The sequence below is a fragment of the Ricinus communis genome, chromosome 2, assembly GCF_019578655.1.
Source record: "Ricinus communis isolate WT05 ecotype wild-type chromosome 2, ASM1957865v1, whole genome shotgun sequence".
Classification (NCBI taxonomy): Eukaryota; Viridiplantae; Streptophyta; class Magnoliopsida; order Malpighiales; family Euphorbiaceae; genus Ricinus; species Ricinus communis.
Window position 1 is genome coordinate 20,394,255 of NC_063257.1, and position 14,398 is coordinate 20,408,652.

General features: G+C 32.9%; 1 non-coding gene across 1 annotated transcript; it reads left to right on the plus strand.

Moving 5' to 3' along the window:
• Nucleotides 1-2,169: 2,169 nt before the first annotated feature.
• LOC112536106 lies at nt 2,170-2,275 on the plus strand. The gene has a single exon (XR_003080171.1). It is a non-coding gene; the product is annotated as a small nucleolar RNA R71 (small nucleolar RNA).
• Nucleotides 2,276-14,398: the final 12,123 nt, after the last annotated feature.

Genomic DNA, 14,398 nt, shown 5'->3' on the forward strand with positions numbered 1-14,398 from the left:
CTTTGATATTTATAGCCAAAACAAGACAAAGAAACCTAAATAGATGTCTTTTGAGCTTTCCCACGTTATCCCTTTAATTCCCCTTAAAACTCATTAAAAATGGCTATTTTTTAAATTGATGTCCCTCATTTTGTAACTCCCAAATGACAACTAAACATGTGCACTCATTTGTAACTCCACACAATACACATATAACTCACACCTAATAAAATAATCCTTAATTAAATAAAAATAAACTAAAACAATTACTTAAGCTAAAACCCAAAAGATAAGAACCCATATAAATATGAATTAAGTCCAAAGGCCTAATCATAGCCGAATGGCTTTTATTCTTCACAATGGACTGAATGCTTCATTATAAAGTTGGACTCTTGTTTTAATGCATGAGTTGCATTTCTATTTTGGACCTTTTGGTTCATGCCTTTGTAATGTAATCTCATGGCAACCTTGATTCATATCACCAATACTTGAGATAACTCCTCTGGCCCACCTGATAATGTTGACTGATGCAAATAGAGTAATGCATAGCTAAGGCTATCTACAACTGCACTAACTTGGAAAAAATTGCTAAGAAATGAGCTGGCGACTCAATAAGCATTTAATTTACTAAACTACAGTATATTAGGCAAGAATTATCAAGTCTTTATCAAATACAAAAAATTATACCAATACTTAACTGACAATCACAAAATCAACCATTTCAATTATTCTCATAAATAAATAATTTCATCTCACATAATGCAAATAATCTCAAACTCAACCAAGTCAAATAATTCAATTCCATATTATTTCCATCAAATTAGGATCAGATGACTCATCCTCACATTTCCTCACATTTCTCACATTTCAGTGACCACTTGACAAGACTATTCGCCTGGCTCAGTCTTGCTATCTCACATACTCGGGTAGCTATCCGCCCTTCTCAGCTTTTCCGATCATACAATATCAATTCAAGAGTCATCAATCCTTAATCACAATCAATTCACTTCACAACACATCAAAATTAATTCACTTCAAAACAGGCTAAGAACATAACCAATACCAACTCAGTCAATCAAGAGAGTATTATGTAATCAAACATAGCAGTTCCTACTCAGTATACATAAAGTTTAGTCTATTAAATACTTACCAAAATTTATAGGATAACAAAGTAATCCTATTCTTTTTCGCTTACCACTTCCTTGCCTTTGGACGAACCTATTCACATACTCAATACAAATACAATTCAATCACAAGGCATAAATATACAGATCTTTAATATCCATAAAACATCACATTTCAACAAAATAACATATATTCTTGATGTTAATATGATGCATGAGATGAATGACAATAAATCAACATATTTGTTGATGTAGACAGCTTGTAGGTATTGACTTAGAAATACACCAAAACTTATGTACAATTAATAAAAATCCCATCTTTTCCAGAATTATACTTCCATTTTTATAGAAACTATAGCAGAAAGAATCACTTCAAAATCATTTGTATAAAAATAGTTATGACATTTTCAATACAGCTGCTCCAATTTCTATTTAAACGGAACAGTAAAAAGTTTCCTATTAAATGACAGCCAAATGAATAAATTTTCTGATGAAACTTTGCAGATATAAATTTAACATCCTAAAGTTTCTATAGACACTAATTTTACTCAATTTTTGGACTTCTTTAGCTTAAGTTGTGAAACACACAATTAGTAACAAATTTCTGAATCCTAAGTCCGATTTTTGCTTAAAACAGTTTCGAGCAGGCCATATTAAGTTCAATATATCTGATGTTATACTCAACCCAGAATTATGAAATTTCAAGCGCGCTGCCCTCCTAGGCGCGCAACACTAAGTAATCCAAGCCAACAGAAATATACTAGATACATAATTGAACAACTTTCATGTTTAACTCTTTGTCTGGTTCAGTCTCTAAATGCCTCAAAACGTCAGCACAAAAACCAGGTCACCTACTGAACCACAAACAGAGCAGCAACAATTTGTTACCTTATAAGTTCATACTCACTCAACTTTTTACAAAACCATTTTACAGAAATATTCCTAAGTTATATACCTGCAACTTTTATGTTTAAAAATTTTTGAAATTAAGCCTCTAAAGTCACGAAATAAGAGGTGAAAAATTCTGCCCAGAAATTTCAGCTTCAAGATCACAAGTAATAGTAGGTATCCATGGTGTGGGCATTGTAATAAAAGTGACTTGAAGTGATCCCATGCTTCATGAAAGGATTTAGTATCCTTTTGATAATAATAATAATAATAATAATAATAAATACAAATAAAAAGAATTAGATGGGAATGATATTATTAAATCCTCAGTGGTAGCATCTATTTCTTGCATTCAGATATCAAAGGAATTACAGAAAATCTTGTGATGAAAGTTATTGCCTCTCTCGAGTCTTGGGAGATTGAGGATGGGCGAATCCAAATTAGGATTTAGAATAATTAGACAAAAATTACTTTTCTAGAAAAAAATAACTTTGAAGGGTAAAATAACAGTTTTAGCAAGTTTAGAGATTAAATTATCAAATTGTTTCAAACTTTTTGCTCTTGAAGCCAATCGGTTGTGCGTACAACCGAATCGGCTCTCAGAGCTGATTAGTTTAGCATAGAGCTGAATCGGCTTTGTGTAGAGCAAGTCGGCTCTATACAGTATCGATTGGCTATTTTTCAAAATTCGACGTCGTTTTATGCATATTTTTGACTTGAAACATCAAAATTGATAAAAGGAAGTCTCTAGAAGTGATTTGTGATATTTATTGAGATTTTTAAATATTTTAGTGATAGTTATTTAAATTTAAAAGATTTTATTTTATTTATCAGATATTAATCTGATAAAGGAAAAAATAATCAATTTTAGTGATAGTTATTTAATTTATTTTTTTAATTTATTCTCTGGCTAATGAATGCTGCTAATAATTTATCAGATATTAATCTGATAAAGGAAAAAATAATCAAGTCGGCTCCTCTAGGGTTTTCTAACCCTACTGCTACAAATAGAATAATATGCCCTAGATCTTTAAGGTTAGTTACACTCATTAATTATTAGCAACATTCATTAGCCAGAGATTACCAACAACCTAGGTATTTACATACATTCAAAAAAGCAAAAGGTTTTTGGTAACTACGGATTAAATCACCAAGAAAGAATACTAGGTATAGGAAATTTTTTGGAGAATGATAGAAGATTTCTCAAAACTTATGCAACACTAGATTCTCAACCGATCCTTGATTCAACTGCTTCATCATCTTTAGAGACTTGCAGAACAGCCATTTACGGTAACAACCTGAGGGTTCCCCACATCTACCATCATCAACATCACTTTCCCCATTAACTAATTCTTTTGTCTTATAACTCTAGAAACATGATTAGAAATTTTTTTATTTTATGTGTTTTACATGATTAGATTAGGGTTTATTATGATAACATGTTTTTGGCATACTAGATTCTGAATATGATAATATGAATATGTAATGTTTTGAATCTGATAAAATGTCTTTTATTGAATTTTGAATCTAATTAGTTAAATGATATAGAGTAACATGATTGATTTGTATTTCTACGTAATTAGGGTATATCTTTAGGGTTACATGATTGAAATTTAGAATCTGCCTTGAAATATCTAATTCGCTTACTATCTGTTTTGATTTTTAGAATTTGCATGATTTTTAGGTTTTCTAATTAAATTTTATACTTTTATACTTCTTATTTTATTTTACACATTTTAATTGATTTTTCTATCTTCTGTTCATGTAAAATCAGCTATTAGGTGTGAGAAATCGAAGAAAAATTGCAAAACAAACAATCCCATGCCCTAGAGCCGATCTATGCCCTCAGCCGATTGGCTTTGCACTTTTCTACCTTAATTTTCAGATTTTAATGGATTTCTGGCGATTTTTATATACTATAATTTAGTTTAGGCTCTCTCCTTTAAGGTTTTAGTTATAGGAAGGTTGTAATAGTTAGATTTATTTTCCTACACTTTATTTTTGTTCTCTATTTGATGGACGACAAACATTTTGTAATGTGATTGCCTAATTAAAATTAAACACATAGACTTTAAGTTAAAATTGGACTTTAACATGAAAAAGTAGTCAATTAAGTTAAAGGATGATAAATGGACCTAATTTAAAATTAATATAGACCTAACGGGCCTTGCCATGCTTTAATTGAATTAATTGAGCCACATTAGATTTAAGATCACTCAATTGTGCCTCAGCATAAAAAAAATGATTTAAGTAGCAATTTGCCCCTTAAACTTGTTAGCTAGGTTCAAATCACCCCAAAATTAAATTTTTTGGCTTAATTACTCCACACATTTGATAAATTGGTCAATTGTCTCCAAATTTATAGGCATGGAAACTATATTAAGAAATTATAAAATAATAATAATTTCAATTTTTCCTTTTCTGCATATTAAATCTTTTTTCTTTTTTCTTTTTTCATTATTTCTTGGTGATTGTTTAAAAAATGAAAATTATTACTATGTAAAGCCATAAAATCATTCTACAAAATATTTTTATTTATTTCAATGTAAAATAATTATAGAATTTCTTTAAAAATTATAAAATTAGAGAAAATTTGAAAAAGAAAAGAGAGAGGGAGGGAGAACATCGCTGTCAGCTCCTACTCCTCATCCACGGCCCGCTCTTCATTCACCGCTATACTCCTTTCTTCCTGAACCCTATAATAACAATAATAAAATCCAAACCAAAATCAATAGCAGCAACAAATCAAATCAACAACATCTAAAATCAAATCAATAACAGCAACATCCAAAATTTGCAACAACATCCAAAATCTGCAATTTTATGACTTATTAGCTAAAATCAAAAGGTAAAGTACAAGAAAGAAAATTATTTCCCAAGAGAAGCCCAAATATTCTTCTTCTCTTTGTAAATATCATTTTTCAATTGATTGGATTTTTTCTTCTACACTATTCCACAGTATTTCCTCCTCATCACTCACCTCTTTTACTGTCACCTAGGTTTTCACCTTCTCATTCTTTTATCTCAATTCTTCTACATAATATTAATGCAATACTTACAACAGTAACAACATCAACAAAATCACTAGAGTTGTTGATGATGGCGCCATAGAGACAACGATGGTGACAATAATGGTTGCTGGAGAAAGCATCGATGGCTGCTGTCGGAAGTGATGATGATGGTTGTTGGCGAAAGCGACGGCTTCTGGCGATGAAGACGATGATGGCTGTTGGTGAAGATGATGGCTCTATTTATTGTAGGCAGAGATGGAAGAAAGAGGGAATGCTTTTCTTCTTTGGTTTTAGTTTTTATGTTACATTAGAATTTTTTTATCTTAATAGATATTTTATTTTTTAAAAATAATTTTTTATTATTCAATTTCGTGTCTATTACACGCTTGAGGTTAAGGGTTGATTGGCGGTAAACTGACCATTTTTGCTAATGTTCTGGGTGATTTGACTAAGAAAGTTAATTTGGGGTAAATTGGACTTCACTTGCAAGTTCAAGGGGCAAATTGATACTTAAAACCATAAGAATAGTCAATTTAGGCTTAAAAGCTGGATTCAAAGCATAACTTGTAATTAAGCCAGACTAGATGAGCCTTGTACATAATTAATTAGTAAATAGGCTAACAAATCAAACATGGGTTGGGGTTAATAAAATGGGCTACACTTAAGAGGACTTTAAATGCTGTAATGAATGCTTGTAACTATAAACTGTCATATTTATAGGGAATAACTCGTTAAACAATAAAATTAAAGACTAAGATACACAAATAAGGAAGCTGGTTACCGGATCCATCTCTATATATGGCGAAGCTTCCTTATGGAATCTAATACGCCATAAAAATGAGTAAAAGTATCCTAGAGAATTACTCGGGTAGCGATTTCATCTCCGCGCTAGTCTCTATAATTAGTTAGCGTGTTCTTATTAGGTGGAAAAGTCTTGCATTGTCATAGTCGCTAGAGACACTTGGGTGCGCGGTCTAAATCGTTGTCCATACTCAACTTTTCACCTTGTAGTGCATATCCACGAATCTTAGTAGGAAAATATAATTGAAAGAAAGGGTTTAAGTCTTTCAGAATGTTTAGATTTTAAGTCAATAATAAAAGGCTACGTACGTGATTTCTTTTGTCTTCTCATTAGTTGCTCTCCTTTGCTTAGTGACTTTCTCCTTCTATTTATAGAGGGAGTAAACTCTAGAGTTTTGAGATGGTATTATTGAAGAAAGAATTAAGAATAATTAAAAGATTAATAAAACTCAATCTTAAGTAATATATATTGATAATATTAAATAAAAACCATTAAAATTAATTTGATGACATCCCTAGTCAATTAAAGATAATTTCTAATTTACCCATTTAAATATTTCTAAGATTTGACCAAAAGTTTGACAACTTTCAAGATTTTGATCAAATTAAAAAGATTTAACTGATTTTCAAAGGTTTTTGGCCTTATTAAAAATGGTCTGACCAAATTCCAAAATTTTACTGAGTCAATCAACACCAAGTCAACACCTTATTTGACTTTTCAAACCTCTGTGAGATTTGAGAAATATAGTGAATTTTCATCATTGGATTTTTGAAAATCTCTCGATTTCTAATCCAAAATCTAGTGCTTATAGTTTGCCCTTGATTTGAATTCTGCAAATGAACTTTATATAACTATTAAGGATATAGTAAAAGGATATGTGTTGTGGAAACTTCATTTCGTAATGCTTATATTTGAAGACCTCCCTTTTGGATTTTCTAAAACCAATCTATTATTAAGTTTTCTATCTAGCTTTGGAAAGTAAATTGGTGATATTCTACTTCAAGAAATAAACTTGAGTGTAAATCGAGCATTTTTATTTTATTTTTGAGCTTCTTTCCATTTATCTGTTACAATTTATTGATTTATATATAAGCATACAGAGACCACATCAAGCAAAAATAATGAAGGTATGTGATATACATGTTATCTATGGCAAGTAATGCATTTCTAAAAAAATCATCCTTTGGTTTGGACTAAGGCACTCTAATGCTCACAGTAGAAGATTGACGCTTCAAGAGTTCAATAGTCCCCTGTTTGGGTACAAGGCATTGAGCTTTATGATTTCAAGGAAGAAAATGAGATGATCATGTTGTCATTGATGCATATTAGAGATATGAAAATCATGGTGATGATAGGAAGCATAGATGTAGAGATAACTCAAGCATGCAAGGACTGCATAGTTTTAGTTCAAGCTACACTAATACTTGTTTAATGACAGTTGTGCTTTTTTAAAATCTCATGAACATACCAACTAAATATTTTCTTATCTTATGCCTTGGTTTTTACCTAAGCCGCATTTTCAAGTTTTCAACTTAGCATGCTTTTCTCTTTTTCTTTCTTTTTCTCTTCCTTTTTTGTCTATGCATTATTTTTGTGTAAGCCACTATTTCAGTTTTTTAACTTAGCAGGCTTTTCTTTTTCTTTTTTCTTCTTTTTTTGTTTATGTGAAAAGTGTGAACTAAAGTACTTGCAGTCCCTTCTGTCAAGCTTGCAAATGATTCTACTAATTCTTAAGACTTTTCCTAAGATAAGATTTCTTAGATTAAAGCGAAAAGGCTCTAGCTTTTGTGATGTCAACTGATGGAGACTTGAGTGCTATCAATTCTTGGATTTATACAAGAGAGCTAAAGGAAATGATGTTGCTTGTATTCATATCTCATAGATTCCGCTTCTTATTTTATTTTTCCTTCTAGTAGTGCATAAGCAATGAAAATTCATGTGCAAGTTTAATAAAAAAATTTAATCAAATTTTTTTCATTTAATCAGGATACAAATGGGTATATTTTCTGTTTCACATAATACCACTCATGTTATCAACTAGTCTTTTTGAATTTTCTAGTCAAATATTTTTTCCTCAGTTTATTTTCTTAACTTTTGCTTGATTAACCTATATAGGTCTTCCATTCAGTAGGATTTGTTTTTCTATTTTTCTATTTTTCCTTATAGAGAGTATCTAAAAAGGTATAGATTGACTTATGAAGTTATTGCCCCTGAGATTCGAACTCCTTTCAGGTATCTTCAAGAATAACCTTTTCATTCTTTGATATGGAAATTCCATCTCAATCTAAATTTTTGGGCCTTGCATGTTTCGGGATTAGAGCATTAATCTTTCATCTCTTTTATATTCAAAGGTTCTAATTAATGTAATGAGGGATAAACTTGACCTTTTTAGTTTGCCCCTAATACAATGAATAATACTGCTACTTTGAATTCTATTGTATCAAATACCATCTCTTTTTTTCTTCTTTTTTCTCTTATTTTTCTCATTCTCTCACTTTTCTCTCTTCAAGAGTTATATTATGTGAATGTACTGAAAATTATCATTTGTGCCCAAATTAAATAAATTAATTTGAATAGAATTAATGTCAAATATTCTCACGTAATAGTCATTGTAATACTAAATACCATCAAGATAAACATGAGGAAGATAAGAAAAGGCAAAGTTATATCATTGATTATAAAAGAAAAATCATGTCATCATCTTAAAATAAATTAACAATTGAATCTTATGAAGCTTCACCATCTTCAGATGGTAGGTTTTTAATCTCTCTAGATTAATAGTTTTCCATGTTCCATCCAGCTCGAGCATTCTCAATTTCCTCTGCTTATAAGCCATCATCATACAAACCTGTAAAGGTCTTGAGATTCTTCATCTGTAGCTTTTCCAACTAAGATGGGAGAATATTTCAAATTACCAATCGAACTTGATCCTTTTTAGAAGGCTTGCTCTTTTATTAAACCTGCTTTATTTCTCCATCTAGTCAAGAAATTAGAAAAAAGACTCATTGAGCTTTTGCTTTATCAATCCCAAATCTCTTATAGAGACTTTCAAATAAGTATTATAGTCATATTGCTTCATAAAAGCATTATAAAGCTTTTCTTAAAAAGACTTAATATGCTTTTCTAACCATGGAACATGTTCATAGTTAGCCCCTATAAAGTACAAACAACTTAACAATTTGAGTCTTGGCCAAATGAGTGGTAACCATGATAATAGCATACTGCTTCAATTGCACCCTTTGATCTCTAGTTTTATTAAACTTCTGCATTTCAGGCATATAAAATTTAGGAGGCAACTTGTCTTCTCCAGTCAACCTCAATTCATCAAAATCATAGGTTGAATCTAAACCTCGATCTTTCAACATATCTTGCATCCTTCTGAGCCTTTTGATCATATTATGAACAATCTCAAATTCCACAACAACTTTGCAACAAGAGCAGACCTCTTCCTTAGCTTCCTCCAAATGTAGGCATCTAGATTCTAGAGGTGCTCACCATGGGCTACTGACATTCTCAGTACCACAACGTCTTTATTCCTTAAAGCATCCTGATGCTAATTAGTAGAAGATCGATACTTTGAGAGTTCAATTGTCTATTGTTCCGGTATAGGGTATGGAGCTTGATGGTTTCAAAAAAGAAAAGGAGATGATGATGTTGTCATTAATGCATATTTGAGATATGAAAATCATGGCGATGACAGGAAGCAGGTCTGAATTTACTTGTGTAATTCAGTCCATTAAAGAATGTTTGAGTTTCAGCCATAAGGGCAAACCATGAAGTGGTAGACTACTAATTATATAAAGTTTCATTCTCCTACTGAAGAGACTCTGCTATATCATTCCTCAATTTGGCCATCTTAGAAGGTGGAAAGTATCTCTCTAAAAATTTCTCGGCCAATTGATTCCAAGTTATAAATATTCCAACTGGAAAGGACTTCAACCACTTCTTCGGCTTATCCCTTAATGAGAATGGAAATAGCCTTAACCTAATAGCATCATCTGATACCCCATTAATCTTGAAGATATCACAAATCTCAAGAAGATCATCGAAATGAATATTTGGATCCTCATTTGGCAAACCATCAAACATGTAACTTTTTTGCACCATTTGAATAATATTGGGCTTAATCTCAAAGTTGTTTGTCACTATATGTAGTCTAAAAATACTTGAGGTGCCCCCATTTAGAGTTGGACATGCATACTCTTGCATGGTTCTCTCCCTAGGTGGAGCTGCCATCCTTAATCGGCCTTCTCCCTGATTTGGATTTTCAGTAATACCCTTTTTGGCGAAGATTCATTATATTTCTTCTTTTCAATGTTTGCTCAAAGTCCTTTCTAACTTAGGTTCGTAAGCAAATAGACACATGGAACTAGTTCGTGTCATGCACAAATCAAAATACTTGTATAAAACACAAACCATAAGCATAAAAAGGATAATCAAATAAAAATAAAAATGCTAAATCACTAGCTATTGAATTACTAATAATGTCACAATATAAAATCTTTGGCAATGGCATAAAAAACTTGATGCGCTCTATCTGCATTTGGAAAAAATGCACTGATCATATCAAGTAATAAAGTGAATAAGTACAAGTATCATTCTGCTAGAAACTTAATTATGAATACTATTTTTAGCCTTTTACTATTGTTTAGAAAACAAAATGTTGATTTGTTATAAATAAATAATAAACTAAATTAAAAGCAACAATAAAAGTGATTAATGAGATTTATTAAGAAAGAATATATTCAATTGTCGAATCCCCCTAACAAGTCAAACGATCCATGAAACAAATAGCAATTAAATCAAATCCAAGAGATGAATTGACATTCCATAATAGGTAAAAATATTTCTCAAGTGATTAATGTCACGACCCCACCCGTGGGCCCGTGACCGACACTAGGGAATGGGTAGGCTTAAGGCCAGCGAAACCCGTAGTAAGCCTGACACTCACTGATTTAAACAAATCTCATCTCAAATTAATATTATTAAAGCCACAATTTATCTTAACAGCTACATTCTACATAAATACTTCGGTCTGCCAGAAAAACTAGGCGAGACCCGAAGCTCAGAAAATTTACAACTGATACATCTACTATTACTACTGCGGAGGATCTAAGATTTACCAATTTACATACCAAATCAAATACATCACCCGATGATGAAGGAGTCAAGATTCACTGAATAAGAGTCGCGAGAGGACTAACAGTCACGAATCTGAAAAAAACATAAATGGAGACTGTCAGTCTCGAGAGTGAGTTAAAATCAAATAATCTAGAGACTATTGCTTCTTCTTAGAAAACATAGATTATTCAAATCAGTATATCAAACCATGCACGTAAATACAATCCACATTATAATCATACCATAATAAATAAATAAAAATATATATTTACTTTTACGGGACGAGTGGCTCAGTAGAACCCTAACCCCAAATTCTAATAGCCTTTCGGCTCTCTTAATCCAACAGGTCTGGCGCCCAGAGAGCAAGCTCGATCAGGGTCCTTACCTCCAGCCTGAACACTTGAATTCCAAATAAGCCGGCGCCCAGAGAGCATCGCTCGATCATAAACTTTCAAAATAGCATATTAAATCAGACTTAGCAATAGTGCAATAATTAAATGACTTTAACTCACAGGATTGGGCGACCTCCTAGCTCTGCTCCGGTGCCTCGGTTGGAGCGAGCCAATGCATGATCATCTAATCACGGAAAACAATTTATCAAAACGCTCAAACAATCGATCATTAATCCTAGGTCTAGACTCCTAGGATCGACTGTCTAAGAATCTCGACTCGGAGAATTCTATCAAAATCCGGCAGAACTGCCTACAACACGAACATTACCCCCCGTAAAAACGGGTCCAAGACCTGCCAGAAGAACACTTCAAATATCCAACAATTTAAACAACGGGAGTCGGGTCCCCAAACTTCACTATTTCCCGACTCCGCCACACAGCACAAAATACGAGGCAGGCAAACTGACAGACAATTATTTTTGACTCACAAAATCATCAAATACTCAATATAACCCAATAGACACAATTAAACCAAGAATTTCTAAAATTAACGGGCCAAATAAAATTACCGAGACGCTCGATTGCTCGGTCGACTCGCCTCCTGCCGCCGGAGTCCGATCGACGATCCGAACACACCATCGGACTCACAACGACGCTCTGATGACGATCCCCGCTTTCGATTTTCCGATCTGACACCCGATCATCCGGAGAGATTTGCGGACGATCTCGACCGTCGATTCGGAAACAAAGCCCAATCGCCACCAAACCGGTGCCATTTCGAAGCTTGAGCTGAGGAGAGTCGGGATACGTCCTCCGATCGTCCATCCTCCGCCGGAGCTCGCCGGAAAAACCAGAAAACACGGCTGACACCACTTCGCCAGAACTCTCTCCTCCCGGCCACCAAAACCGACAGCCGGCCAAAAGGAAGCTCTCTCCAAGGGGGAGCCGATCGCCACCGAGATCGGCCGGAAGGCTTGAAACGGCCGAACGGCCTTCAAAGCCGCCACACGCCGATTCCTCACGCTGAGCTGGCCGCCACTGGCCACTCAACAAGACGTCGCTCGCGCCCGGAGCTCGCCCTCTCTCTCTCTTCCCGGCGCCGCACTCTCTCTCTCTCTCTCTCTACTTTCTCTCTCCCCGACTTCCATTCCTTTCAATATCGACATTAGGCCCCCGAACTTTTCCTTATTGCAATTTGGTCCCTCAACTTTCTTAATTACTTACAATTTCATCCTGCATAATTCCAATTTAACCCCCAAACTTCTTTTTAGCCTTTCAATTAAGCCCTTAACTAATTAATTTGGGCCAAAACCGAATTATTGAAAATACACAATTAAATTAAATAATCAATTTCCAACTCAAAATTTAATACTACTAATCAATTATAATACCAATTCTCCCAAAATTCTTTTATAAAAACATCCTTTATAATTTTTTCCAAAATTTTCCAATATATAATTTTACTTATATAAATATGCATTTGGAAAAATTTTGAATAACCAAAATATAATCATTTCTCAAATAATTTACTTGAATAATTTCTTAAAATTTCAAACTAATTGGGTATAGAAAATAACTCATTTATTTGATTAATATTAAATTTTTCATTAAATCATTTCAAATTAAACCCAATAATAATGAAGCTAAAATTAACTTAAATAAAAACTCATTATTAAATATATAAAAATTCCGGGTGTTACAATTAAACCCCTAATTCCTTAGAGGATGGAAAGAAATCTCTCTCAAACCTACTCACTTTGCTTATGCATTAAGATTAAGGAATTATTAAACTAAAGAATCTTATAGATCTATCTCTAGTACCCCAATCAATTCTCAATCCTTAGGAGTGATCAATTCATAAATAGATATCTCTAATCAATTTTTATAAATAATACCCAATCAATATGTCGGCTTATTAATTAAAATAGACAATAAAGCAATCAAAGGAATAACACAACTTAATAAAAAGATCTAATTGCATAAAATATGAATCAATTCATGTAAAAATTAATTAGGGTTCATCAATACCCAAATAGCAAAGAAATTAGTTCTGAAACATTGCAAATAAGAAAAATTAAATAGGGAAAAAAATTAAACATTCAACACATGGACCACATGGGCACCCACACGGTGGTGTGGCATCAATTGACTTTTGCAAATATTGAATGAATATCAAGTCATACGACCAAGCCACATAGGGGTGTAAGCTCCCCATGTGGAGTCTTCTAACTTCGGTACCTTTTGGTCTATGTACATGGGAAGGCACATGGCGGTGTGCTCCCCTTGCTAGACTAAACTTGGATAAACATGCTCTTTCTTTGCTCGATTCGCATGCTTTTCGATTCCGTTATATTCATTGACATGTATTATCCTTAAAATGTCTAAAAGAACTGAAAAACTAAGCTTGAACAAACAAATCAAACTCAGGTAAAGGTAAAATCAATATAGAATAAAGCTCAATAGTAAGTGCTTTTAGCACTTATAAATAGATTTAAAGATAACTCAAGCATGCTAGGACTGAATAGTTCTATCTTGGGCTGTACTGATATCTGTTCAACGACAGTTGTGCTTTTTCATAATCTCATATAGATAGCAAACTAATCTTTTCTTTTCTTATGACTTGATTTTTGCCTAAGCAGCATTTCAGGTTTTCAACTTAGCATGCTTTTCTCTCTTTTTTTTCTGTTCCTTTCTTTTTCTTTGCATTAATTTTTGCCGAAGCCACCTTTTTAGGTTTTCAACTTAGCATGCTTTTCTTTTTCTTTTTCTTCTTTCTTTTTTAATTGTGTGAGAAGCGTGAACAAAGGAACTTTTAGTCCCTTCTATCAAGCCTGTAGATGATTCTACTAATTCTTAAGACTTCCCTTGAGATAAGATTTCTTAGATTAAAGTTGAAAGGCTCTAGCCTTCATGATGTCAACTGATGCAGACTTGAGTGCTACAAATTCTTGGACTTTTTCTGCGAGAGACACAAGAACAAGAGAGCTAAAGGAAATGATATGCTTCTATTTAGGTCTCATATATTCTACTTCTTATTTTATTTTTTCTTTTTTCTTTTGGTAGTGCATAAGTAATAAAAAT